This window comes from Schistocerca piceifrons, chromosome 8, assembly GCF_021461385.2.
Source record: "Schistocerca piceifrons isolate TAMUIC-IGC-003096 chromosome 8, iqSchPice1.1, whole genome shotgun sequence".
Lineage (NCBI taxonomy): Eukaryota > Metazoa > Arthropoda > Insecta > Orthoptera > Acrididae > Schistocerca > Schistocerca piceifrons.
Window position 1 is genome coordinate 92,335,456 of NC_060145.1, and position 19,592 is coordinate 92,355,047.

Consider the following 19,592-nt stretch of genomic DNA (forward strand, 5'->3'; position numbering starts at 1 on the left):
ATATCCTCCGTCCTGTTATGACTTTACCATTAATATTTTTCTCCGCCCCAGTCACCTTCAGATCTTAGGACGAGTTCACGTGGTGACAATACCAATGCACTCTTGTGACCCCTCTAGCCGGCGGAAATGACTGCAGGTCCGATTATTTACATACCTGCTGACGGGAAGTATACCAGGAGAATTCCATTTAGATTGCCCCACTACTTTCGAGCATGTAACTTTGTGACTGATTGAATACTCACCTTAAAGGGCATAAATTGTTCTATAGTCTTGAAAAAAACTAATAACGCCAACCACGAATCATTCTCAGCTTTACTGTAGTCACAGCCTGTCCGGTATCGCATTTGTTTCAATGTATAGAGTACAACAATCGTTTCTATTGTGAGGATATTCAGAACAGCAGTGGCATGTGTCGAGTATGAGGCTCTCACGCACGTTGTCTTGCCTTGACTCGTCTTGTCCTGGAGTGGCCTACATTGTGTGGAAGCGTAACTGGGACGCCTGATGTCATAGCGTGAAAGAGCGTTAAAGCAAGCACCCTGTGTAATCCCACTCCTCAGTTCCACACACAAGAGTCTCTGATATTTGCAGGCCACCACACTCTCTGGCAAAAGAATCAAAGGAATCGTCCTGTTGTCAGTGAATTTAGAAGCCATCCAGCTGGGCTCTATCCTAATCGATCCTTTCGATTGACGAAATCGATGCGGAAGCGACCTGCGATATTTTCTGTAATTGGCAACCTCACTGGGCGCATGCACTGTAAAAATGCTGTCCAGTTATTGTTTCACATTGTACCCTCACAATTTTTGTGTGAAAAAAGAAACGTGGGGCAGATAATTATTTACAGTAAATACTTCAGGGATAGGATTCTTATCATCGGAGTCGACAGTAAGCCAGTGCTAAAAGCATAGTTAAGCTACACATGCAGACATTACAACCAGAAGACGAAGAGCTAGGGAAAGAATGTGAGGATATGAACAAGTAATAAAGTGCGTAAAGGAGGATGGAAATTTAATAATCATGTAGGACTGGAACACTGTATTAGAGGAGGGAATAGAAGAAAAAGTTACGGGACAATATGGGCTTGGTAGTAGGAATGGGAGAGGAGAAGGACTAAATAAGTTCTGTAGTAAATTTCAGCTGGTAATAGAGAGTACATCGTTGAAAAATGACAACCGGAAATAGCCTGGAGACACGGAATGGTGAGATAGAGATTCTGGTAACAGATAGTGGATTCCAAGGCGTATCCAGGAGCAGGTACAGATTCAGACCACTAGTTAGTAATGTTAGATAGTGGGCTGAGCCTTAAGGGAATCATCCAAAAGCATCAATGGGGACACTGAACTGTTGAGGGACGATGATATGCGTTTCAATTTCTCTAAGGCTACCACACTGCGATAATGAGTACCACATTAGTCGAAGAGGAACGGATATCTTAAAAAAGGCAATCAAAAAGTGGGACAAATATAGATACTACAGCGAAAGTAAGCATTCGAACTAACTCAATTGCGTTCCGCCTAATTTATAAGCAACACACTTAACGTAACTTTCTTGCAGGTCCTCTAATCTGTTTTCAGTACACTCTTTTGACTATACGAAGTGCATACTGCAAGAGACCACTAGAGAACATTACTCCATATGGCTATCAACCCAGATGCAAATTAAAGTGATGACACACGCATGTTAAGATACCGGTATTACGATAAATGACGTTTCAAAAGCAGGTTTCAATTTGAAAGTACTTGACAAAAATGTTTGTGCTGTACTGAACTCAGGATTCCTGTCCGCTAATTTTCCAGTTAACTAAGCATGAAACATCTTAAATATCGTTTCAGTAAAAAACAGCAATCTGTAAACATGTTCGAAACTGAAGTATCGTGATGTAATGTTTGTGCTGGACGGGGATTCAAACGGAACAAATGGTTCAAATGGCTCTGAGCACTATGGGACTCAACATCTGTGGTCATCAGTCCCCTAGAACTTAGAACTACTTAAACCTAACTAACCCAAGGACATCACACACATCCATGCCCGAGGCAGGATTCGAACCTGCGACCGTAGCGGTCGCGCGGTTCTAGATTGTAGTGACTAGAACCGCTCGGCCACGCCGGCCGGCGTCTACACCTATTGCCGTCGTTTTCTTGCCGAGAACAGATGTTAAATATCGGTTAAAGTATTTCGCCAGCAGTGAGATGTACGCACGTCTGAACTGTAAATAATGTGACGAAAGGTATTCGATCTGACTTGGAGTCGTAACCGGCACGAAGCTATGTAGCTGTCACCATACGAAGAGATGTTAAAAATCATAATATTTTTTCACCTGCTGGTCTGATGGGCACACGCTACAGCTTGAAATGGCATTGTGGATCTTTCATGGAGATCTTGAGGGTTTCTGAATCTTCAGGAAACAAACAATGGAACTGAATGATCCTGAAGGGGTCAAATCCCGTGAAAGGAGGAGTCTGATTTCGAATCCCAGTCTAGCACCAATATGAGTATCTGCATCTACATCTACATCTATATGGATTGCAAATCACATTTAAGTGCCTGGCAGAGGGTTCATCGAACCACCTTCACAATTCTCTATTATTCCAATGTCGTATAGCGCGCGAAAAGAACGAACACCTATGTCTTTCCGTACGGGTTCTATTTTCCCATAGTTCATCGTGGCGATCGTTTCTCCGTATGTAGGTCGGTGTCAACAAAATATTTTCTCATTCGGAGGAGAAAGTTGCTGATTGGAATTGCGTGAGAAGATTCTATCGCAACGAAAAACGCCTTTGTTTGAATGATGTCCAGGCCAAATCCTGTACCTTTTCAGTGACACACTCTCCCATATTTCGCGATAATACAAAACGTGCTGCCCTTCTTTGAACTTTTTCGATGTACTCGGTCAGTTCTATCTGGTAAGCATCCCACACCGAGCAGCAGTATTTTAAAACAGTACGGACAAGAGTAGTGTAGGTAGTCTCCTTAGTAGATCTGTTACATTTTCTAAGTGCCCTGCCAATAAAACGCAGTATTTGGTTAGCCTTACCCACAACATCTTCTACGTGCTCCTTCCAATTTCAGTTGTTCGTAATTGTAATTCCTAGGAATGTAGTTGAATTTAAGGCATTTAGATTTGACTGATTTACCGTGTAACCAAAGTTTAACGAATTCTTTTTACCACTCATGTGGATGACCTCACTTTTCGTTATTTAGGGTCAACTGCCAATTTTCGCGCCATTTAGATAACTTTTCTAAATCGTTTTGCAATTTGTTTTGATCTTCTGATGACTTCATTAGTCGACAAACGACAACGTCATCTGCAAACAACCGAAGACGCTTGCTCAGATTGTCTCCCAAATCGTTTACATAGATAAGGAACAGCAAAGGGCCTATAACACTACCCTGGGGAACGCCAGAAATCACTTCTGTTTTACTCGATGACTTTCCGTCAGTTACTACGAACTGTGACCTCTCCGACAGGAAATCACAAATCCAGTCACATAACTGAGACGATATTCCACAAGAACGCAATTTCACTACAAGCCGCTTGTGTGGTACAGTGCCAAAAGCCTTCCGGAAATCCAGAAATACGGAATCGATCTGAAATCCCTTGTCAATGGCACTCAACACTTCATGTGAATAAAGAGCTAGTTGTGTTTCGCAGGAACGATGTTTTCTAAACTCATGTTGACTGTGTGTCAACAGACAGTTTTCTTCGAGGTAATTCATAATGTTTGAACACAATATATGTTCCAGAATCCTGCTGCATATCGACGTTAACAATATGGACCTGTAATTTAGTGGATTACTCCTACTACGTTTCTTGAATATTGGTGTGACGTGTGCAACTTTCCAGTCTTTGGGTACGGATCTTACGTCGAGCGAACGGTTGTATATGATTGTTAAGTATGGAGCTAATGCATCAGCATACTCCGAAAGGAACCTAATTGGTATACAGTCTGGTCTGAAGACTTGCTTTCATTAAGTGATTTAAGTTGCTTCACTACTCCGAGGATATTTACTTCTACGTTACTCATGTTGGTAGCTGTTCTCGATTCGAATTCTGGAATATTTACTTCGTCTTCTTTTGCGAAGGCATTTCGGAAGGCTGTGTTTAGTACATCTACTTTGGCAGCACTGTCTTCGATAGTATCTCCATTGTTATCGCGTAGAGAAGGCATTGATTGTTTCTTGCCGCTGACATACTTCACATATGACCAGAATCTCTTTGGATTTTCTGCCAGGTTTAAAGACAAAGTTTCATATTGGAAACTGTTATCAGCATCTCGCATTGAAGTCAGGGCTAAATTTCGAGTTTCTGTAAAAGATCGCCAATCTTGGAAATTTTGCGTCTGTTTAAATTTGGCATGTTTGTTTCGTTGTTTCTGCAACAGTGTTCTAACCCGTTTTGTGTACCAAGGTGGATCAGCTCCGTCGTTTGTTAATTTATTTGGTATAAATCTGTCAATTGCTGTCGATGCTACTTCTTTTAATTCAAACCACATCTGGTCTAAACTTATATTATTAATTTGGAATGAGTGGAGATTGTCTCTCAGGAAGGCGTCAAGTGAATTTTTATCTGTTTTTTGAATAGGTGTATTTTTCACTTATCTTCGGAGAATTTGGGGATTACAATATTAAATCTCACTACGATAACTCTGTGTTCACTAATCTCTGTAGCGGTTCTGCTGCTCGTTATTAACTCAGGATTATTTGTTGCTAAGAGGTCAAGTGTGTTTTCGCAACTGTTTACTATTCGCGTGGACTCATGAACTAACAGCTCGAAATAATTTCCTGAGAAAGCGTTTAGCACAATTTCGGATGATATTTTGTGCGTCGCTCCGGGATTAAACATGTATTTTCTCTAACGTATTGAGGGTAAATTAAAGTCACCACCAACTATAATGGTATGAGTCGGGTACGTGTTTGAAATCAAACTCAATTTTTCTTTGAACCTTTCAGCAACTGTATCATCTGAATTGGGAGGTCGGTAAAAGGATCCAATTATTATTTTATTCCGGTTGCTAACAATGACCTCTGCCCACACTAACTCACAGGAAGTATCTACTTCAATTTCGCGGCAAGTTAAACTACTTCTAACAGCAACAAGCACGCCACCGCCAACCATGTTTAGCCTATCCTTTCGGAATACCGTTAGGCTCCTCGCAAAAATTTCGGCTGAGCTTATATCCGGCTTTAGCCAGTTTTCAGCGCCTATAACTATTTGAGCATCAGTTCTTTCTATTAGCGCTTGGAGCTCTGGTACTTTCCCAACACAGCTATGACAATTTACAACTGTTATACCAATGGTTCCTGTATCCACGTTCTTCCTGCGTTCAGCCTGCACCCTTTGTGACTGAAGCCCTTCTTGTGCTGTCCCGAGACCCTCTAACCTAAAAAACCGTCCAGTCCACGCCACACAGCCCCTGCTACACGTGTAGCAGCTTCCTGCGTATAGTGGACACCTGACCTATTCAGCGAAACCCGAAACCCATCCACCCTTCGGCGCAAGTCGAGGATCTGCAGCCTACACAGTCGCAGAACCGTCTGAGCCTCTGATTTAGACCCTCCACTTGGCTCTGCACCAAAGATCAGCAGTCGGTCCTGTTGACCATGCTGCAAATGGTCAGCTCTGCTTTCACATTGCAAGCAAGACTGGAAGGCTTTACCTCTTCTGTTAGCCGCTAGAAACCAGAGAGAATCTCTTCTGATCCACACATCATTGGTACCGACGTGAGCTACCATTTGCTTTTGCTTGCACCCTGTGCTCTTCATGGCATCCGGGAGGACCCTTTCCACATCTGGGATGACTCCACCCAGTATGCACACGGAGTGGACATTGGTTTTCTTTCCCTTCTTCTCAGCCAAGTCCCTATGAGACCCCATAACGCGCCTAACGTTGGAGCTCACAACTACCAAAAATCCCACCTTCTGCGATTTCCCGGATCTTACAGGTGGTTTCCTCTGAAACAGGTCAGGCGACAGCATCAGGCTCAGTGACAGTGTCAGCCACAGACAGTACGTGGAACCTGTTTGTCATACAAACCGGGGATACCTTACGTGCGGCGCCTGGGAAGTCTTTCGCCGCCTGCTTCGCTCCGGGGCGACTTCCTACTCGACCACAGGTGGAGGGCCAGCCTCAGTGCGAGCAGTAACTGGGTTGGCCACCGGTGAGGACCGGCCGGAGGACTCGGACAAGCTGGACGTCCGCTGGATCCCCACGGCCGGCCCACAACAGTGGTGCCGATTAACTGCAGCCTCAAGCTGTGCAGCGGAAGTCATCATAGCCTGAAGCTGAGAGCGAAGTGTGACCAACTCGGCTCGCATCCGCACACAACAATCGCAGGCCGCAGGTGAAGGAATTGTAATGCAAATAAAATGAGAATCCAGTATACCTTCATTTATTAATCAATTTTTACACGTTTCGGCGTTAGCCATCATCAGAATCCTGATTCGGATAAGAACCAGAGGATTCCATAATTACGTTGGTTGACTTGCAACGAACGTGCGCAGGTTTGACCATGACAGAAACAGCCGGCCAGAGTGGCCGAGCGGTTCTAGGCGCTACAGTCTGTAGCAGCGCGACCGCTACGGTCGCAGGTTCGAATCCTGCCTCGGGCATGGATGTGTGTAATGTCCTTAGGTTAGTTAGGTTTAAGTAGTTCTAAGTTCTAGGGGACTGATAACCTCAGAAGTTAAGTCCCATAGTGCTCAGAGCCATTTGAACCATTTGAACCATGACAGAAACAGAAGTGGAAGTCACGGCCAAGTAGGAACTCTATCACCAGTATATTCAACATCTCAACTTCAGATACAATCAGAAATATGTTCTGTATGACTTTATATGACGATTGGTTGACTAACAAAATAAAATTTCCGGTGTAAGGAGGCTTACTGGTGATAGAGTTCTTACTTGGCCGTGACTTCCACTTTCGTTTCTGTCATGGTCAAACCTGCGCACGTTCGTTGGAAGTCAAGCAACGTAATTATGTAATCCTCTGGTTCTTGCCCGATTCGGGATTCTGATGGTGCCAAACGCCGAAACTCGTAAAAATTGATTAATAACTGAAGGTATACTGGATTCTAATTTTATCTGCGTTACAATTCCTTCACCTGCAACCAATTCGGCTAATTTTAGACTACGCATATTATTCACCACAGTCGTCTCTCTCCTGGATGTTTTTATGGCACACCTTTGTTTCCAACCTACACCATCCCTCCGCTTGTTTTAGCGAAGGGACATTATGTTTACTGGGGATTTGGAACTACAATAAAACCCCACGTTGTTCAATTCGTGTTACCAGACGTGAGATAGTCTGTTCATGTTTACTGAAAGTGGTTGCCTGATGTGTGAATCAGAGCCAGACCTTAAGCAAACAAAGCTAGAATCAGTCCAACAGACTACTAAATTATACATGCAGCTGATACATGATTTTGTAGTAGTGGAGGATGCTCCACACTGAATGAGGATTCTCATTCTCTGGAGGGGATTAAAGCCTGTTTAAAACATTCATTTTCTAGTTCATCTGAATCATCTTTCCTACCTGCCTCAACCCAATTCGAACTTTCGACTTCAGTTTGCAATCACTGAAATGAAATCACCTAATGGCAATCTGCATGAAATGGAAATAATGTAAGATGTGGAGATTTCTGTAGACTCGATTTTGTAATTGCTGAAATAAAATCACATAATGGCCATCTGCGCCAACTGTAAACGCTGTAGGATGTGGAAATTTCTGCGGATAGTGTTGCTTTATACTTACGCTGCTATGATGCTGTATGCATGTAAGGTCTAGAGAAAAAGTTGCTGCGTTGTAAAGATGATATCGAAAGCGCTGCTCTCTTTAGAGCTTAAACCGCATTTAGTCTCATATTATCACATAGGCAACAGTGTTGTGGCAATTCTTCGTACAACATATGAGGTGAAGAATACTGAAGAACGTAATTTACCATTGCAGACAAAAATTTTCAGCAAAAAGGAGACTGGTGCGTAAGTTCGTAGCGTTTTGAACCACCATTTGATAACGTAATAAAAAGAAAATGATGGTTGGCCCTAAAAACAAATCTGGACCAAGACCTGTGCGAATGCTCAAAATGTAACGTTTTGCTTCTGGTGGCGTAAAAGTGTTTTGTGTTACGAACTGTATCCTAGGCATGGGTCCACCACATTTGGCATCTCTTGCTAACAATTGAGAAGCCATGCTGTCGCAGTATAAGAAAACCAACTAAGGAGACTGCGTCAAGTGTTGTTACTACGAAAACACTCATCTACTCTGCTTATTTCAGTAAGAACCTCTCTGAGTGGTTGGCTAGTAAGCCATCCGTATCGTACTTATTTTTATGTTGCGCCATCAAACGTTTACCTTCCTTGCTCGTTACCTTCTGTAGCTGAAAAGGCACTTTAAACCTGGACTGACGATGTCATTGTTAAACCAGTGCCTTTCTACAGGCGTGGGATCCAAAAATTGCCTGAGCGTCATCAGTTGTAGTTAGTGTGAGAGAATATATCGTTGATGATCAATTTCTCTGTTGTGTTTTTCTGTTATAGTAAGACTGCAATGAGAGCCAATGTAAAAATTTGCGCTACTCTAATATAAATGAATTACAATTTGCCATGGTAACCTAATGACGGAAGGCTATTTTAATAAACTAGATAGTATCCATAATACAATCCTGCACAAAACATCGTGCATTTATGGTATACTGTGTATTTTTGATCTCGATATTATCTATGTCAACGTGAACTCCTCTGTTCTCCCCAAGAAGGATTTCAGTACTACCGCTAAAGTATGTAAATCTGGTAATGAAAGAAACTCAGTTAAGACCTAATTCAGAGCCACACATAAACCAATTAAACTGTGTATTCACCAAGAACTAAATATTAAGTAGGTATAAGCAGAAAACTACGAACTTCCCTGAATCAAATAATATATTTTACAAGTCAGTATTATACCTTAAGTTGTAACAATTAAGATTATTTATTGAAAATAAACATGGAAACAGAAAAGATTGTAACAACTACAGAGGTATCTCTTTAATCAGCGTCGTGGGTAAAATCTTCTCAGGTATTGTTGAAAGGAAAGTGCGAGTATTAGTTGAGGACCAATTGGATGAAAATCAGTGTGGGTTTAGTCCTCTTAGAGGTAGTCAGGACCAGATCTTTAGCTTACGGCAAATAATGGAGAAGTGTTACGACGAGTGAAACAGGGAATTGTACGTATGCTTTATAGATCTAGAAAAGGCATATGGCCGGCTTCCTAGGAGGAAGTTATTGTCTGTCCTACGAGATAATGGAATAGGAGGCAAACTTTTGCAAGCAATTAAAGTTCTTTACATGGATAGTCAGGCAGCAGTTAGAGTTGACGGTAGATTGAGTTCATGGTTCAGAGTAGTTTCAGGGGTAAGACAAGGCTGCAACCTGTCTCCACTGTTGTTCATATTATTTATGGATCATATGTTGAAAACAATAGACTGGCTTGGTGGGATTAAGATATGTGAACACAAAATAAGCAGTCTTGCATATGCGGATGACTTAGTTGTGATGGCAGATTCGACTGAAAGTTTGCAAAGTAATATTTCAGAGCTAGATCAATGTAAGGACTATGGTATGAAGATTAGCATCTCCAAAACGAAAGTAATGTCAGTGGGAAAGAGATATAAACGGATTGAAAGCCAAATAGGAGGAACAAAGTTAGAACAGGTGGACGGTTTCAAATACTTAGGATGCATATTCTCACAGGATGGCAACATAGTGAAAGAACTGGAAGCTAATGCAGTGAGTGCTCAGCTACGAACTACTCTCTTCTGCAAGAAGGAAGTCAGTACCAAGAGGTCGTGCGGTAGCGTTCTCGCTTCCCGCGCCCGGGTTCCCTGGTTCGATTCCTGGCGGGGTCAGGGATTTTCTCTGCCTCGTGATGACTGGGTGTTGTGTGATGTCCTTAGGTTAGTTAGGTTTAAGTAGTTCTAAGTTGTAGGGGACTGATGACCATAGATGTTAAGTCCCATAGTGCTCAGAGCCATTTGAACCATTTCAGTACCAAGACTAAGTTATCTGTGCACCGTTCAATCTTTCGAACAACTTTGTTGTATGGGAGCGAAAGCTGGGTGGATTCAGGTTACCTTATCAATAAGGTTGAGGCTACGGATATGAAAATAGCTAGGATGATCGCAGGTACTAGTAGATGGGAACAATGGCAGGAGGGTGTCCACAATGAGGAAATCAAAGAAAAACTGGGAATGAACTCTATAGATGTAGCAGTCAGGGCGAACAGGCGTAGATGGTGGGGTCATGTTACACGCATGGGAGAAGAAAGGTTACCCAAGAGACTCATGGGTTTAGCAGTAGAGGGTAGGAGGAGTCGGGACAGACCAAGGAGAAGGTACCCGTATTCGGTTAAGAATGATTTTGAAGTAATAGGCTTAACATCAGAAGAGGCACCAATGTTAGCACTGAATAGGGGATCATGGAGGAATTTTATAAGGGGGACTATGCTCCAGACTGAACCCTGAAAGGCATAATCAGTCTTAAATGATGATGATGATGATTGAAAATATCAAGAAAATATCAGGTGAATTTGGCAGGGTAGTTCTGAACCAGTCCAGCAATTACTCTGATGGTCACATAATTGCCAAATGTATTCTGCACTGTTGCGAATTCTCCACCAGGATAGTGCCAAGAAGACATGTTTGCACAGGCAACGTGTTTCTTGAGCTGGATAGCACTGGGGAGGTCGCAATTTGAAGAAGCCAGCCAAAGTGTTGACTGGGAGCCGAAATACCTAAAGTTGCAGGCCTGTGAGGCTTACTCGCATTTCTGTGAGTGTGATTTGGGTCTAAAGAGAAGTTAGGAATAATATATATACGCACTGACTGCAGTTCGAACATCATAGAAAATCTACAAGGGGAATTATCTAGGTGGCTGTCTTCTTCAGTAAGTGTTGTAGCTATGTTTGTTTTTCTGTCTTAACCCTTGGCATGTGTTGACGTAATAGTACTACGGCAGTTGTTGGAGACGGGAATTTGCCAAGGACGTAATATTACGACTCAACAGTTGCGAGGATTTTCCGCTATGTCGGATGTGTTTTTACGGCTCCCGGAGTAATGTGTTACGTCTGTACTTACGTAGATTACTGTGGCAGTATCACTTCTTTAATTATTGTTTCTTGCTTCGCAGGCGTTAGCTCACGTTCGAGATCTCTCTTTTTCGTGTGTTTTGTGTGCTTCTATGTTGATTTTGTGTTCTAAATCTCCAGTGAAGAAAAGCAACGTTTTGAGAAAATGATTTAGAAAGTCTACAGATGATGAACAGGAACTATTTGATGACGGTTCAGATTACACGGTATGTGAAAATTGTAGTAATTTTAGGCTTTTTTGAAGATGAGTTGCTGCATACGATTGTCATATTATTTTCACAGATTGTGTTGTTGAACGATGCTCCTCCAGGTACATCAGGAAATTAATGTGAACATAGTCCAATGAATATAATGTTGGACTGTGATCTAAATGCAAACTGTGACGATTACTGTTACACTGGAGTTTCATTTACTTATTCCAAATTTAACACTAGCAATAGCAAAATACTTGTATTCAACGTAGAGAGTCTGATGAACCTGAACTTTTTTTTAATGCTAACTAACTACATATAAGCACACACGTATTATAACTTAAAAAGCAGATATTTTGGCCAGCCCATAGGTAATAACAACTGTCTATGAGACCAGCACTGTAAGAGTTGAGCATACTGGATGCCAAGAAGGACGTTCGTCGCAAGTGATTTTTAGTATCACCAGGCGCTACTAACATTATGAATAAATAATATTCTTTTGATATTGTACACTTAAAAACAGGTTGCATTAAGGATGCCTTCATTGGCATCACGCCTGATACGGAGGTGACAGTGGTTTATAACTGATTACTTGTTTATTCTCTCGTTGTGGGCCAATGCGACGCATAAATGAAAAGACAACAGAACGCTGATTACAAAATACAAACATCCACAAAGAAAATTTTATAATCTGCCAAAAACACTTAGTTTCAAATTAGAAAAGCAGGCAGCGCAATAAAATCTTGCAGGACGTTCAAAAAAGAGGACTCAAAAAGCCGGAAAGAAAATGAAACAATTAAAAGAGTGCAGTGCAAGTTCGATTCCAGCTTGTGGTAAGATGAAAGGAGTAGCAGTTGTGATGAGAATATGGAACAAGGAGCACAAAACACTAGCTCAATGCCTCAGATGTGACATCCTTAAAAGAAACTGTCATTTAGTCTGTGAAAACCAGGGAAACGAAAGTATCATCTTCTCATAACGATTATAATATAGCTACTGGTGATGCTTTGTCGATAAAAACGAAGAGGGCCTGATGAGAATGAGCTTCTCAATTTTCAGACAGCGTAAGACAGAGAGGAACTGGAAGAGGTTCACCTAGATGAGCGTGGAACGAAATCTATATTCAGCCCCTCGCTGCTGGCGAATTTTGCTCTTAGTTTATTTCCTGGTTGTTTCACACTGTCGATGCTTGTAGGCTAACAGAAGATTCGTATGGGAATTACCGGAGAACAGGTGTTAGAACAGACTGCTACGTTGTATGCTATGGTACTTGTTGTCGTATCTGACCCAGTGGACAACGCTAATTGTAATTTCATTTCGTCGTGGGTGCTATTTAAACGGCTTAATAAGGCTTTCAAAATGGCTCCTGCGCACATTAAATTGTTCCTTGACTCTACTCCTCATTGGCTCTTACATAATTGAAAAAAGTGTGCGTCACATAACTAGGGCAATATCAGAACTCGAAGACTTACAGCTCACTCTTGCAGTCCCCTTAGAACAACTAGAACAAGTCGAAAATTGGGGGGACAAACATTGTACATTATTTGATGTTTACGAAATAAAATAATCATTTCTAGATCAAACCTAATTGATTGTATCCGCAAGTTTAACCGTGTTGAAATCGCCCTTACTCTGTAATAGACGCCACGTAGGTGTCAGGGTAGATCTCTTCGTGTCGTTTTAGACACTTACTTTGGTAACTCAAAATCGTAACGTTAATATCCGCCACACACTACTATCGTCCTTGCGGGCTCAGTGCGGTGCAGCATGCCATTACAGGAAATTATCGGTGCTCCCAGATCAACTCCCTGCGCTTTGGTACTGTTGAGGTAGTTTATATACAGTTCAATAGTCTTGGAGCTAGCCCGCCAGGCGAGGATAAACAAGCCATGCCACCGTCAACTCCGTAGTAGTCACATTACCTCCGCATGTGTTCCAAATTCTCACTAATAAACCGGAAATACGTATCGCAGCCACTCTCTGCTTAACCCCTAACTACCGCTCTGCAGTTCCATGAGAAAGAGAATTTTTCCGTGTTTCTGCAGAAGAAATGTAGCTCGTCCAATCCATATGGATCGCAAATGTCTGTCTTGAGAAACCAAAATACTATCCAAATTAATCATACAGTCTTGCTTCCCTTGCATACTGGGAGTTGATCCGGATTCACCGATAAATTTTTCCTAGAATTACACAACTGTGTCGTGCAGTTAAATGGCGTGCTGCATCCCACAGGAACTGCGGTGGCAAGAGTAGTGGGTGGTGGCGAACATTCCACACCACGACCTCTGCTTATCAAAGTCCCTAAAACGACTCGAAGAGATATTCAGTGACTCCTTTTTAGCGTTTTTTTCTCTGTATAATGGCCATTTCAAAATACGAACACTTAAGAAGACAGTGAATTAGGATTGACATAGAGAATTTTCAATGTATTTAATCATACTCATGTCACCTAAGTCTGTGGCCTCATCAATTTTTGACTTATTTAAGATATTACATGATGATGTGAAGAGTGAAGTGTCTAGTCTACGTGAATATTTGGCCGTATTTATGTGACCCCCTATTTTCACTTAAGAAGCCGAAAAGAAACAGTGTCAGGCATCATGTTTATGTCCACAGGACCTACCTTCAAAGCGTTATTAATTCTTTCCAATAGTCTCTAACATGAAATGAAATTACAGATCTTCTGAGTCTGTTTCGGCCGCAAGTACCGTAGTATGCAACGCAGCAGTCTGTTATAACAATTACCGTTCGGTTGTTCTCATATGCCCTTCTGACAGCCTGCAGTCGTCGATAGTGTGAAACAACCAGAAAATAACTTATGAGCCAAATACGCCTACTAATAGGAGCAGCATCCTGATTCTGTTCCACACTCGCCTAGGTGAATATCTTCCAGATACGTTGATTTCTCTCCATCGCAAATTGTCTGAAAATTGAGAAGCACATTCATCAGGGGCTTTTCATTTTTATTGACGAAACATCGCCAGCAGCTATATTGTAATCGTTACGAGTAGATGTTCCCCTTCGTTCCTCTGGTTTTCATACACTGAATGACAGTTTCCTTTAAGTATGTCACATCTGAGGCATTTCTGTTAGTGTTTTGTTTTCCTTGTTCCGCATTGTCATCACAGCTCATATTATCAGAAGAGAACTTACACTGCACTCATTCATTTATTTCATTTTCTTCATGGCTTTCTTAGTCCTCTTTTTCGGCCATTGCGCAAGATTTCCTTTCACAGTTTGCTTTTCTGGTTTGTAGCTATATGTTTTTCGCAGCTTCTGAAATGTCTGTGTATGTTTACTTGTTTTGTAAGCAGTGTTATGTTGTCTTTCAATCTGTGCTACTATAAAGGGTATAATCAACTGTCCTTACCTCTGGGTCTTATGTAGTCTGCAACGCTTTCAAACGCAATGTGCATGATTTACATATTCTCTCGTTCGTTACATGCGAACTACTGCATGGGGGCTTAATTATATAAATATGAAATGCAAATACTTTTAATTTTTTTTTTTTAGTAGTTGTCTGTCCGGTTACGCAGTCTCGTAAACGGTTGGCCCTGACTGGTTTTAGTACGCAATCTGACTGCATAGAATAACAACAAAGAATGAAAGAAAATTTCCGTTAACACAATTAATTAATTAAGTCCCCAGCAACTATAAAACCTACGAAACCAAAACACAAGTGTAATTGTTCTGTGTGTGGAAGTGTGATTCAACGTACACATCTGGCACGGTTCTTCTTCAATAAGACAAGAAATTTTAAATACCATTTATACTGAAGTAATTAAAAAATAGAAATACTATAATTGCGCAAGAAAACCAGAATTACACTCTAATACAAGAACACAAGCCAGATGCTTTGTTGACTGAACCTGTAATGACACATTATTTAAGACATTGAAATAATAAAAAGAATAGGGAATTTTTTTTTACCTTCATATATATTGACGAAAAGCACTCGGATCATTACAATATCTCCATTCGAACAACATCTGCTGTCTAGCCCATCAAACAACTGCATAAAACATGGAACAAGCACTCCCTACTACAACATCTCAACACCGACTCACTACTACCACATCTCGACAAGCACTCTCCACCACGACTTCTCGACAAGAACTTTTCACCACGACATCTCAGCAAGCACTGCCTACTACGAGTTCTCGACAAGCACTGCCAGTGGAGGCGACGGAATAAAACTCTTTGGCGCAATCTCTGGCGCTGTGGCTCAGTGTAGCCACCTTTCATATGCCCTTCCTCCACGGGCCAGAATTTGATGGTATTTTTGCCAGCATTGGTGGTGAAAATACCACCAAATTCGTCCACAAAAATACAGACAAAAATAAAAGATAATATTAATACGTAAATATCACATAATTAGATAAAATTTTGGCTTTGCACTGACCTTTCAATAACCTAATATATAAAATACAGTAAGCAATACAAATTCTTTCATACATGTGACTTTACATAATAATTTACACAATACACAAAAAATCAGTTTATACAAATGTTCACAAAAAATGCTTTCAATGATTAAAAACAACAAGTAGTTGATAGTTCCAGCAGTAGCACCCAGCAATGGTCAACAGGTGCAAATACCAACAAGTGACATCATTTTAGTAGAAGTAGTTCCATCAGTGGCACCCAGCAATGTTGAACAGGTGCAGACACCAACAAGTGACATCTTTCAGCAGAAGCAGTTCCATTAGTGGCACCCAGCAATGTTGAACAGGTGCAGACACCAACAAGTGACATTTTCAGTATAAGCAGTTCCATCAGTGGCACCCAGCAATGTTGAACAAGAGCAAACACCAACAAGTGACATCATTTCAATAGAAGCAGTTCCATCAGTGGCACCCAGCAATGTTGAACAGGTGCAGACAGCAACAAGTGACATCATTCAGCAGAAACAGTTCCATTAGTGGCACCCAGCAATGTTGAGTAGGTGCAGACACCAACAAGTGACTTCATTTCAGTAGAAGCAGTTCCATCAGTGGCACCCAGTAATGTTGAGCAGGTGCAGACACCAACAAGTGACATCATTTCAGTAGAAGCAGTTCATCAGTGGTACCTAGCAATGACGAGCAGGTCCAGACAGCAGTCCATAATATTCACTATCACTAATCACACTGTTCATCAGAGTTTATAAGCAGAAATTAAACATGTCCTAGTGGCACCAATCATGTAGAAAAAGTGCAAGTAACAGTCCACAATATTCACTATCACTAATCACACAGTTCAGGCATGAAAAATAGTTTGAATGCACACACAACTGCTTTTACAAAATTATTGTCAATGCTCTTACACTAAACATACAAATTATAAGAAACACACAAATGATATCAGATAATTGTCATCTTAACTATTACAAATGAACAAATATCCGTAAACCTATAATATTTATGAGTGTCAGTGCAAGCCACTACAAACAAGTAAGATAATATTTAGGAGATAGGTCGGTACCAATTTGGGATTGGGAAAGGAAAACACACAAAACACACTCACTCATCTTTCGTCCACATTAGTGCTACTGTGTAATTGAATAGTGTTAACTGTGTAAATGCAATTCTGTCAAAATTTGATGTTCATCATGTGTATCAAGTAGTAGTGGCAACAATGTATAGCAGTCAATAATAGTTAGTCAACGTCATAGTCATCATGTCAAGACCAATGTTTGCCAAGCCAAATCAAAATGTACGGGTGCTGAACAACTGTCAGTGAGCCAAATTATGCAATTACTTCATCTCTCCAAAAAAAAGTGTATACTGCTTAGTGATTTAACAAAGTGTGTGTGTAGACAATCTTCCTTCTACTTGAGTGTTCTAGTCTGCCATCTTCATCCTCATTGTTCCACATAAACCAACAAAGAAAAATATGCTCCTCACTTATTTTACCTCTTATCCACCAAAACTTCAATAATCATCAGCATCACATTATCTCAATACTTCAATAATACCTCTTACGTCGATACATATAAAACTTATCATCAGTATCATTTACCTTACCTCTTGTCCACCAAAACTCCAATAATCACCAACTTCACATAATCTCAATACCTCAATAATACCTCTTCAATACGTCGATACATATAAACCTTATTACCAATATCATTTACCTTACCTCTTGTCCACCAAAACTCCAATAATCATCAACTTCACACAATCTCAGTACCTCAATAATACCTCTTCAATACGTCGACACATATAAACCTTATCACCAATATCATTTCACTTCCATAACAACTCTTTCCTCTAGTCAGTCTCCTCGAACAAGTACAGACAAAATCCTAGTGCAAACTTCAATTCATCATCCCATACAATCCGAAGACACAATGTCCACACACAACCTCTGTGTAATCCATCTGACCCATATCTTCTACTCATTATGAATTATAAAATACATTTTGGTTACCTTGTCCATCATTAAATAAAAGAAATGCATACATGACCTCTAACAGACTTTAGTTCGAATAACTCTCAGTAATTAAGTACGATTACGGAGTGTGAATGATCATAATATTTCACAGTGTGTACACCACTTCAAGAAAAATAGCAAAACAGAAACATACATGTGGAGTATTTCTTGTGTCAAGTGTCACTTCCTATTTGAATTGCTCACGAAGAATGCAGTGTAATAACTGTCAATGGTATAACCCTAGTGTTGGTATGTCATGTCGTTAGCTTCCTTCCTGTTAGCGTAAATTTATACAGCTTCCATAAAAACTCCAGCTCATGTGGCTTCTGTAAAGTTTCTTGTACTAATGTCGTTCGTCGAATTATAGCAGTTCATTTTCTTATCTTAAAAATATCAGGCACTGAGCGAAAGCAAAACATGCAATAGCGAGTAAATATACCAGTAGAGAACAGAATGTCAACAAGTGGATGCAGCACAATTCCTACAACGAGGCTCTGCCAAGCAAAAAATCTATAATTAATACCATAGTGTGACCTAAACTCTATGTTTGTAGATAGTATATCAGCATTTCTATATACCAAATTAAAGAGTAGTTATGACAACAAACATAAATGTATAAATATGCAATCCATACACAAAGCAGCAAATATATATCTCACATAATAAACTGGTCATTAACATCATATCAGCATAAGCAAATAAATGTTCGTGTGTCATCTTAATAAGTAAACATGAAGGCGCAAGCAGATAAATCACAAAGTATAACTTACATACATAATCACAGTCAGCACAATTAATCAGTTGACAATTACAATTTAAATAAATAAGCACAGCAGGCACATAATAAGAAAATATGACATCAGTGAAAAAGCAGTGCAGCCAAGCGATGCATAATATATACAAATAACAACCCTGTTCATTAATCAATCATTGTCAAAATCAGATAACATACGCAAGCACGTCACTTCACAAGTAATTTCATAGAACATGAAATTAGCACAATGTATGAATCACGTAATTGCGAGCAGCAAATTACGTCTAAAATACGTACCTAAGTGGAAATATGTTACCTGAAAAATTAACTCAATTAATAGTTACCTTTTTAGTTTATTACTTTCTTCTTCGAAATTACATTCTTCCTGAAATTTTCTCGATAGCAAGTCGTCTTAACGTCGGACACACACAGAATTTACCTGAAGGTCTTAAATATTTTATACAACCGTATCCTGAAAAATACTGAACGTTAATAACATAATTTATCAAGTCACTATAACTTCATACTGAATTTAATCGGAGAAATTAGACAGTGTATTTGTTTACGGCTGTCAGTGCATTCGCACTAAGCGCTCGATCAGCTGTAGGCGCGTGACGTGGGAAGTGATTGTTTGCGGTCAACGACTGCCTTGTGCGGCACGCAGACTTGACTGTTGCTTTGAGTATGTGCTGCCGCCGGAACACGGCGCGGTATCCTTGTCTTCTCCGCAAGTTTACGTATAACTGTTGGTTTCTCGAAAGTATGTCATTCCACAAAAATTTTAACGTTAGATATATGATGTATTCCCTTAAAGCGCCGAGATTTAAGAGTTTCTACTTCGACAGTGTTATCATGAATAATTTTGCGAATTCTATATGGACCGTTGTAAAGCAGAAAAAATTTGCGACACAATCCCTTTCCTTTGTGAGACAGACGATGAGACTTAATTAACACCTTTTGGCCAACTGACAAGATTTTTAAACGACCAGGACGTTTAGCTGATTTCTCTCTTCTAGCAGCTGCAGATGCAATATTTTGCAGAGCCAGGTTGACAACTTCAGAATGCCGCAGTTTCCGTGAAGGCGGAAAAGGAACGATTTCAGAAATGCA